Source organism: Oncorhynchus keta, chromosome 15 (genome assembly GCF_023373465.1).
Source record: "Oncorhynchus keta strain PuntledgeMale-10-30-2019 chromosome 15, Oket_V2, whole genome shotgun sequence".
Taxonomy (NCBI): domain Eukaryota; kingdom Metazoa; phylum Chordata; class Actinopteri; order Salmoniformes; family Salmonidae; genus Oncorhynchus; species Oncorhynchus keta.
This window is the reverse complement of record NC_068435.1, coordinates 42,823,870-42,833,302: the sequence shown is the minus strand read 5'-3', so window position 1 is coordinate 42,833,302 and position 9,433 is coordinate 42,823,870.

Below are 9,433 nucleotides of genomic sequence, written 5' to 3'. Positions count from 1 at the left end.
GTGTTTACACAACCATGTCAAGTGCCTCGCCAATATAACCCATCTGCCACTGTCACCCCCCACCACTCTCTCTTTGTGTGTGTGTACATGCATGCATGCTTGTGCGTTAGAGTGTGTGTGTGTGTGTGTGTGTGTGTGTGTGTGTGTGTGTGTGTGTGTGTGTGTGTGTGTGTGTGTGTGTGTGTGTGTGTGTGCAGTGCGCACGTGGCATCTACTTTATGTCAATTGCCTTATGTCAGCGGTGTGTGTGAGTGTGCATGCGCGCACATGTTTATATGGGCTCATGCATGTGTAAAGCTTCCAACATGGCATGTGTGGGTGTGTGTGTATATTAAATGCTTCCACTCTAGTGTTGAAAGGAAGTAGGACTAATCAGAGCTGGCTCTAAGGGGTGGCAAAGCCAGGCCTGGACCACCCCAGATTGAATTTGTGTCCCCACAGTTTTGTTTTCCCATGAACATAACACAATGGTATATGAATTACCCTGCCCGGTTTTGCCAATGTAGCGCTACCGGGCCTGCCAGTAGAGCAGACCAGGACAGAGGCTATATTACAGGTGTTAACTCATGATATGAGGAGGGGTGGGGGAAGGGGAATGTAATATTATCATATTGAGTCATTAAAATAAAATGCTTCTGATTGGCCATCTGGCTATATCATTTCATAAGGTACCGCCTTCATTACCTTGTTTAGGAAGCTGATTGGATCCCATGCCGTTTTTTTTTCTCTCACAATTTTGCAGACTACTAGCTTTATTACGTTTCGGTAGCAACACACTGAATACTTAATGCAAGCTGGCTAAACATTGATCAGCATGGATATCCAAAAATGTCTGGTCACTGCGAAGAGCAAAAAAACTGGAGGACCACCATGTCGAGAGCGATGCCAAGCTCACCGACCAGCATGCACGCCCAACCACGGATTGTAATACCTGCCCATTCCCCACGCCGCCTGCTGACCAACAAGATCGAGAAGAGCCAGGGCCTAGCACCAATAGCACGAGGGTAACATCACAACAAGCACCTGAACCTCTGTTAACCCAGCCACGAGCATTCTGACAACCTGTTGATTCTAACCAAAACAGAACCAGTGGAAGTAGAGTTTGTGGCGCGCACATTCTTGGAAGGTGAAATCGCAACCACAAATGGGCCCCACTCAGTGGTCTTAAAGATACGCCGACAGGCCCTTTGTCAGCAATGCCGACTGTGGTGTTGGGACTGAAACATGATTAACATTTTTGTGGAATCCAGAGCAATGTGCAAAACATTTATCCACCCAGCTTGTCCAGCTGACATTTGAGAGGGACCTGACAAGTACATTTCGCCAGGAAGGAGAATGGAATCAGAAACTTCCCGTGTGGCTGCATCAGGCTGCAACTCTAAATAGTAAGCAACAACCTTTTTGGCCCTGGCCACCGTGTCAGAATGATTTATTCATTGTATGTAATGTAAAGTTTAGGCCTTTGCTATTTACTTCAATGCATCTTTTAATCTGTGATTCGTAATGTCATTGCTTGCTTTTGGGTGGGCGTCTGTCCACGGTGGCGGCTCTGGCGCTGGACGTGGACCCCATTCCAACAGTCTCTGTCCACCTCCTTCGCGTCCCTTGATTGGCGACCCTCGCCGCCGACCCAAGCCTACTAACCCCAACAAAGGGCCCACCTGGACTGAGGGGTGCCTCACGACTGAGGTAGCTCGGGACCGAGGGGAAGCTCGGGACAGAGGGGAAGCTCGTGACCGAGGGGAAGCTCGGGACCGAGGGGAAGCTCGGGCAGGTTGATGGATCTGGCAGATCCTGGCTGGCTGGCTGGTTCTGGCAGATCCTGGCTGACTGGCGGTTCCGGCAGATCCTGGCTGACTGGCAGTTCTGGCGGATCCTGGCTGACTGGCGGCACTGGCGGCTCCTGGCAGACTGGCGGCACTGGCGGCTCCTGGCAGACTGGCGGCACTGGCGGCTGGTGCATGGAGGTGGTACTGGATAGACCGGACCGTGCAGGCGCACTGGAGCTCTTGAGCACCGAGCCTGCCCAACCTTATCCGGTTGAATGCTCCCGGTCGCCCTGCCAGTGCGGCGAGGTGGAATAGCCCGCACTGGGCTATGCAGGCGAACCGGGGACACCGTGCGCAAGGAGTGCCTAAGGAGACGCACTGGAGACCAGATGCGTAGAGCCGGCTTCATGACACTTGGCTCGATGCTTACTCTAGCCCGGCCGATACGAGGAGCTGGTATGTACCGCACCGGGCTATGCACCCGCACTGGAGACACCGTGCGCTCCACAGCATAACACGGTGCCTGCCCGGTCTCTCTAGCCCCCCGGTAAGCACAAGAAGTTGGCGCAGGTCTCCTACCTGGCGTCGCCATACTCCCTGTGTGCCCCTCCCAATACATTTTTGGGGCTGACTCTCGGGCTTCCTTGCCAACCGTGTTCCCTCGTATCACCGGCTCCTCTCTCCGGCTGCCTCTGCTCTCCTAAGTGCCTCCACCTGTTCCCATGGGAGGCGATCTCTTCCAGCCAGTATTTCCTCCCAAGTGTAACAACCCTTGCCGTCCAAAACGTCTTCCCATGTCCATTCCTCCTTTCGCTGCTCCTGCTGCCGCTGCCTGTCACCACGCCGCTTGGTCCTGTTGTGGTGGGTGATTCTGTAACGGTTTTCTTCTGGTGAAAGAGAGGCGGACCAAAATGCAGCGGGGTTAGTTTTGTACATCAGATAGGCCTACATTATTGTAGGCCTACATTTTGTATGTCGCAGTAGTAGGACCAATACCGTGTGTAGCCTACTAAAAGAAGTAGGCAAGCATTCACTCTATAACCATTCATTTGCATTACACAGTTGTTGAGTGATAGGCTACTGTAAAAGTGATGTGAATACCGTAAACCTCCACGCAGCCTACTTTTTTCGCCCCCTCCCTGTTCTCTTGCTATAGTGTGTGCGTGAGTAAAACTACCCAAACACAGAAAGTATTTCCCACTTGGAGAAGTTGAGGCTTGTTTACGCTCATTGCATATTATCCCCAATTCCGACAGCAACGTAGCCTAGTTCTGATGATTGAAGTTGAAGTTATGAAGCCTGTGGGGATCTTTAATAGCCTATTGGTGCTCATACTGTCGAGCTGATCTGTACGCGTTGGTCGGTGCAAATTATGTGCAGCTTCGGATTCACTTGTATGTCAGCAGGCACATATCTTTACATGTGTACGGCTACATTTCAGATACATTTTTGTACATTTGAACAGTAGGACTAATCTACCTTATGTTATTAGGGCTCTAAAACAATACTAGTTGTGCCAATACTAGTTGTGATTATGGATGGGATATGTTCTGCCCTGATGAACACTGACATTTTGATATGAAGTCTGTCAAGGTCACACAGAGACGGAGCTTTGATTTTTTTTTGTAGCATCTAAGGGTATTATCGCAAGAGCCCACAAGAGAGAATTCATAACTGTGCATCTCGCATGAGGGCACCATCATATCAGGCATAACTAGAATGAAAACTCACCGTTCACAGACGGAACGCTAATACAGTTCAAGTAGTTTATTTGCCATTTGCAAATGTTAAAAGTAACACATACTGCACATTTCAGTTCATTGTATAGATATAGAATCTAGTCTACACACCACATTCAATTGGTCATGTTTATCAGATATGCATGTTGTGAATAACCTTTGATTTTGGTCTTGAAATTATGCAAATACAGTTCATTCGGAATGTATTCGGACTCCTTCACTTTTTCCACATTTTGTTACATTACAGCCTTGTTCTAAAATGGATTACATTAATTGTATTCCTCAATCTACATACAATACCCCATAATGACAAAGCAAAAACAGGTTTATAAAATGTACCACATTTAAAAAAAAAAAAATGGAACAGAAATACCTTATTATTCAGACTTATTCAGACCCTTTGCTATGAGACTCTAAATTGAGCTCAGGTGCATTGATCATCCTTGAGATGTTTTGCAACTTGGAGTCCACCTGTGGTAAATTCAATTGATTGGACATGATTTGGAAAGGCACACACCTGTTTAAATAAGGTCTGGCAGTTGACAGTGCATGTCAGAGCAAAAACCAAGCCATGAGGTCAAAGGAATTGTCCGTAGAGCTCAGGGACAGGATTGGGTTGAGACCCAGAAGGGGAACTTAAAAAGTTCTACAGCATTGAAGGTCCTCAAGAACACAGTGGCCTCTATCATTCTTAAAAGGAAGAGACTCTTCCTAGAGCTGGCTGCCTAGCCATACTAAGCAATAGGGGGAGAAGGGCGTTGGTCAGGGACGTGACCAAGAACCCAATGGTTACTGACAGAGCTTGAGTTCCTCTGTGGAGATGGGGGAACTTTATAGAAGGACAACTATCCACCAATCAGGCCTTTATGGTAGAGTGGTCAGGCGGAAGCCTCTCCTCAGTAAAAAGGCACATGACAGCCCTCTTGGAGTTCGAAAAAAAGGCACCTAAAGGACTCTGACCATGAGAAACAAGATTCTATGGACTGATGAAACCATGGCCTGAATGTGTCACAACTTCTGCCGAAGTCGGTTCCTCTCCTTGTTCGGGCGGTGTTCAGTGGTCGACGTCAGTGTTCTTCTCGCCATCGCCGATCCATTTTTCATGTTCCATTTGTTTTGTCTTGTTTTCACACTCACCTGGTTTCAATTCCCTAATTACATGTTGTATATGTTCCCTCTGTTTCCCCCATGTCCTTGTTGGGAATTGTTAATTGTAAAGTTCTTGTGCTATGTGTTACTGGTGCGATACGGGTTTTTTAACCCATGTGTTTGTTGTTTTATATGCCGTTAGTTTTATATATTAAACTGCTCCGGCTATTCACCAAGTTCTGCTCTCCTGCGTTTGACTTCCCTGCCACCAGTTACGCACCCCTTACAGAATGCCTCACATCTGGAGAAAACCTGGCATCATCCCCACGGTGAAGCATGGTGGTGGCAGCATCATTCTCTTGGGATGTTTTTCAGCGACAGGGACTGGAAGACTAGTCAGGATTGAGGGAAAGATGAATGTAGCAAAGTAGAGAGAACCTTGATGAAAACCTGCTCCAGAGCGCATAGCACCTCAGATTGGGATGAGGTTCACCTTCCAAAGGAGTGGCATTGGGACATGTCTTTGAATGTTCTTGAGTGGCCCAGCCAGAGCCTGGACTTGAACCCCAATTAATAACATCTCTGGAGCAACCTGAAAATATCTGTATAGCGATGCTCCCCATCCAACCTGAACAGAGCTTGAGGGGATCTACAGAGAAGAATGGGAGAAACTCCCCAAATACAGGTGTGCCAAGCTTGTAGCATCATACCCAAGACCCAAGGCTGTAATCGCTACCAAGTAAAGGGTTAGAAGAGTTTATTTTTAATACATTTGAAAAAAATGTCAACCTGTTTTTGCTTTTTCATGGGGTATTGTGTAGTGTCGTGAAAATTAATGTATACTAAGAGAGATTTGGATAATTATTCAAACAACCTTTAACATCGATTAATTATTGCAATAATGAAGCTGGTCGACCGCACACTCTGAAGTGTGTGTTGCAGAGCTTAACCTTCCAGAGGAATCATGGTTCTTATATAGCTGACACTAAAAATGCTTAGTCATGGCTGTTTCCACCCCTCCCTTGCAGATCGGGGGGCATCATAAGCCATCTTTGGGTTCATCTAGTGCAGGGCTGCCCAACCCTCTTCCTGGAGATCTACCGTCCAGTGGGTTTTCAGTCCAACCCTCATTTAACACACCTGTTTCTACTAATTTGCTGCTCAACCAGACCTTAACTAACTGAATCAGAACCGCTAAATTAGGGTTGGACTGAACCTACAAGGCAGTAGATCTCCAGGAAGAGGGTTGGGAAGCCCTGATCTAGATCTATCTGCACCTGGTGTTTTAACCCCCAACCTGGCCCAGATGCCAGGTTGATTAGGAACAATGAGGGTTTGTTCTAATCCTCCTGCCTCTCTTGGTTACACCCACCACATCTTGTCTATGAAATGCAGGCTTTAGGTTTTAGCACCAAGTCAACTGTCAGCTCAAGCCCCAGGTGCCCCAACTCAGTCGCACAGGCACGAGTACTCCGCTTTGATGCATAAACAGTATTAAACAATCACAGTAGATTGAGATTTTGGGGGGGGGATCCATTTTACATTACGTGACATTACATGACATTACGTAATAATGTGGAAAACTTCAAGGAGTTTCAGTACTTACCAAATGCACTGTACGTTAATTGTGTTTGTATGATAATGTACCTTTAAGTAAAACATGTTCAATTAAAGGTGATATCAAGACCACTATTAATCACTACCTGAAATTGAATTTTATTCAGGACTTTACTTCATTTCCTTATCTCTCTAACAAAGACTGATGTCATGGGATGAGAAATAAAAGTACAGTTCTGTAACTCCAAGGCCATGTCACCAACAGCCATTAGATGTTGATGGGAAAGGGTGCTGCACTGTTGCGATTACATCCTTGACTCAGAATAAGAATCTCATTTCAATGTAAATTGTTGCAATGCATGTTATGTTCGGCAGGGTAGTCTAGTGGTTAGACCATTGGACTAGTAACCGGAACGTTGCAAGTTCAAATCCCCAAGCTGACAAATCTGTCATTCTGCCCCTGAACAGGCAGTTAACCCACTGTTCCGAGGCCGTCATTGAAAATAAGAATTTGTTCTTAATTAACTAACTTTCCTAGTTAAATAAAGGTAAAACATTTTTTTTTTTAATGTTCACAGAACGGGTTGTATGGCATTTAATAGTCTAGATTGACATCCCTTACGAGAAGGTGTAACTGCCACAAGTATTGGTCGGTCCTTTTAAAGCGGGTCATGTTGGCTATGAGCCATCACAGGTGTTTTGTAGTGAGAGAGTTACTCCTGACTGCAACATGTATGTCTACCTGGATCATGTTCTTCAGGGCACAGTAGTATTAAAACCAATATAGTGAAAAAAATCAAATGAATGCTACTGGTTTTTCCATTTTTTTTTCTTTACACAGCATGAATTTGAACGCAGGGTAGGGTTACAATCAGACTTCTGCATAAAGCTCGCCACGATTACCTTCAGCTTCAGGTGATCCGACTCATCCTCCTGAAGGGCTTCCCTGTTTAACTATTGAGTCGGTCATCCATACATTTCTGGGGAAAAAAAGGTTGCCAGGTGCACGCTGTTTCCTCTGACACATTGGTGCGGCTGGTTCCCGGGTTGGATGCGCGCTGTGTTAAGAAGCAGTGCGGCTTGCTTGGGTTGTGTATCGGCGGACGCATGACTTTCAACCTTCGTCTCTCCGGAGCCCGTACGGGAGTTGTAGTGATGAGACAAGATGAGGCCTTGAATTCATGTCAGGGATGAGGATGTTTGCATTTTGTGGCACAGAATTCATATTTGACGATATAGCATGCTACAGACAGATCCCCATACAGGACTGACTTCTACGGTGGACAGGTGTTCGAAAGCCGTGGTGAACACGCTGCCTCTGGTTTCTTGCAGCACAGTCTGGTACCTGTTAAGAAAACGTAAAAATGACTGGGAAAACGTGCATTTCCATGTTAGTCTTTCCCTGTAAAATGACTATGCGCAACGGATAAATAAAAAATAAAAAAGATTGACGACTTCATGTGATAGTGGCCAAAAGAGTGTGCACTGTTGCGTGGCATCATCGTATCCTAAGGTCACCTTCTCCACTAGCGTCCTGTGCTTCTTCACATTCTCCATCTCAGCAGCCCACTTATGTTCCTCACGGTCCATCTCCTACACACCATGGAGAAAGGCAGGAGAGAAACCTAATCACCTTTCTGCAAAACATTTGCTACACCATTAAACATGATGACACAAAGACAGCCCTAGGCCACACGATTGTTTTCTACATTTGGTGGCAGTGGTGGGATCCAATGGCTGCAGGGCAGCAATGTCGTCAGAATAAAGGGCCGGGCACAAGGTCCTTATTCTACACACCCGTGGATGAAGACGATATCCAAGCGTAAAAGTAAACATTTGTGATGATAGCATGCCTGCATGTTGTGTTCAAGCTGCTTGTCCACCTTATGAATGTGTGATCAGTTGTTTCGAAGTCTGTTGCCTTTTCGGAAATATTTGAATCAACCTGAAAGAGAACGAGACCATATTAGAACCTCGAAGCAAAACATGCATGTTCCATCTTAAACCAAAAGAATGTATAGACTGGTCTCACACCTGTTCCACAGACTGTTCCGGAACAGTGTCAGTGTCAGCCGACTACACTCTTCTTCCAGGTCAGTGATCATTTTCTACAGTGGATTCTGTAAAAGAAATAAAACAGCTTCTGGTCCCAAAAGATATGTCAAAAAGTGAGCAAAATAATCACACTTGAATCTGTGTTCTGTATTGGACCATAGTCGATGGCTTGTATTCTGTCGCGGTCCTTCTGTCGCGGTCCTTCTGTCGCGGTCCTTCTGTCGCGGTCCTTCTGTCGCTGTCCTTCTGTCGCGGTCCTTCTGTCGCGGTCCTTCTGTCGCTGTCCTTCTGTCGCGTCCTTCTGTCGCGGTCCTTCTGTCGCGGTCCTTCTGTCGCGGTCCTTCTGTCGCGGTCCTTCTGTCGCGGTCCTTCTGTCGCGGTCCTTCTGTCGCGGTCCTTCTGTCGCGGTCCTTCTGTCGCGGTCCTTCTGTCGCGGTCCTTCTGTCGCGGTCCTTCTGTCGTGGTCCTTCTGTCGCAGTCCTTCTGTCGCGGTCCTTCTGTCGTGGTCCTGATCTCAAAGTCAGTTATGAGCTTCAGTTTGTAGGCCAGCTTGTTGTACGCGGTTAGCGTCGCTTCAGCCTAAACAAGATGGGAGAATATTAAATCATACCTATTACGTATTTTGTATAAGCATTGGGCAACACCAGGGTCATTTTCATTAGGCACCAAATGGCAGAAAAACAGACTGAAAGGAAAGAGAAAAAAGTAGTGAATTTCCTGTTGCAAAACTTTCAGTAGCATGTCCTAATGAATGCACCCAAGTTAAGTAGCCCCTCTGACATTCTCTTCACTTCCCGTCTCTTTGACCTTGGCCAGAGCAATCTCTTTCCACATGTATTGCTGAGCCAGCTCCAGGCTCTTGGTCTGATGCAACTCCCTTTTCTCAGTTAACCCACTCAATGCATGCAGGGGTGAACTTCTGGGTGGAGAGGATGTGCTGGAGCCTCGATTGCTTCTGTTCCAGGGTGTCCTGAAACAGACGGCAACTGTTCAGCATTTAAAGAAATTGCCAATGACAGGACCAGGGCTCGTATTTAAAAAATATCTAAGGCAAAACTGATCCTATGTCAGCACTGCTGAGCCAGGCTTGAACATGTTACAAGGAACAAGATTTCACCAGGGGATTTCACAGGGGTGTAAAGTACTTAAGTACAAATACTTTAAAGTAAAACCAAAGTAGTTATTTTTGGGAAACAATTTATATTTGACAACATACTTCATTAA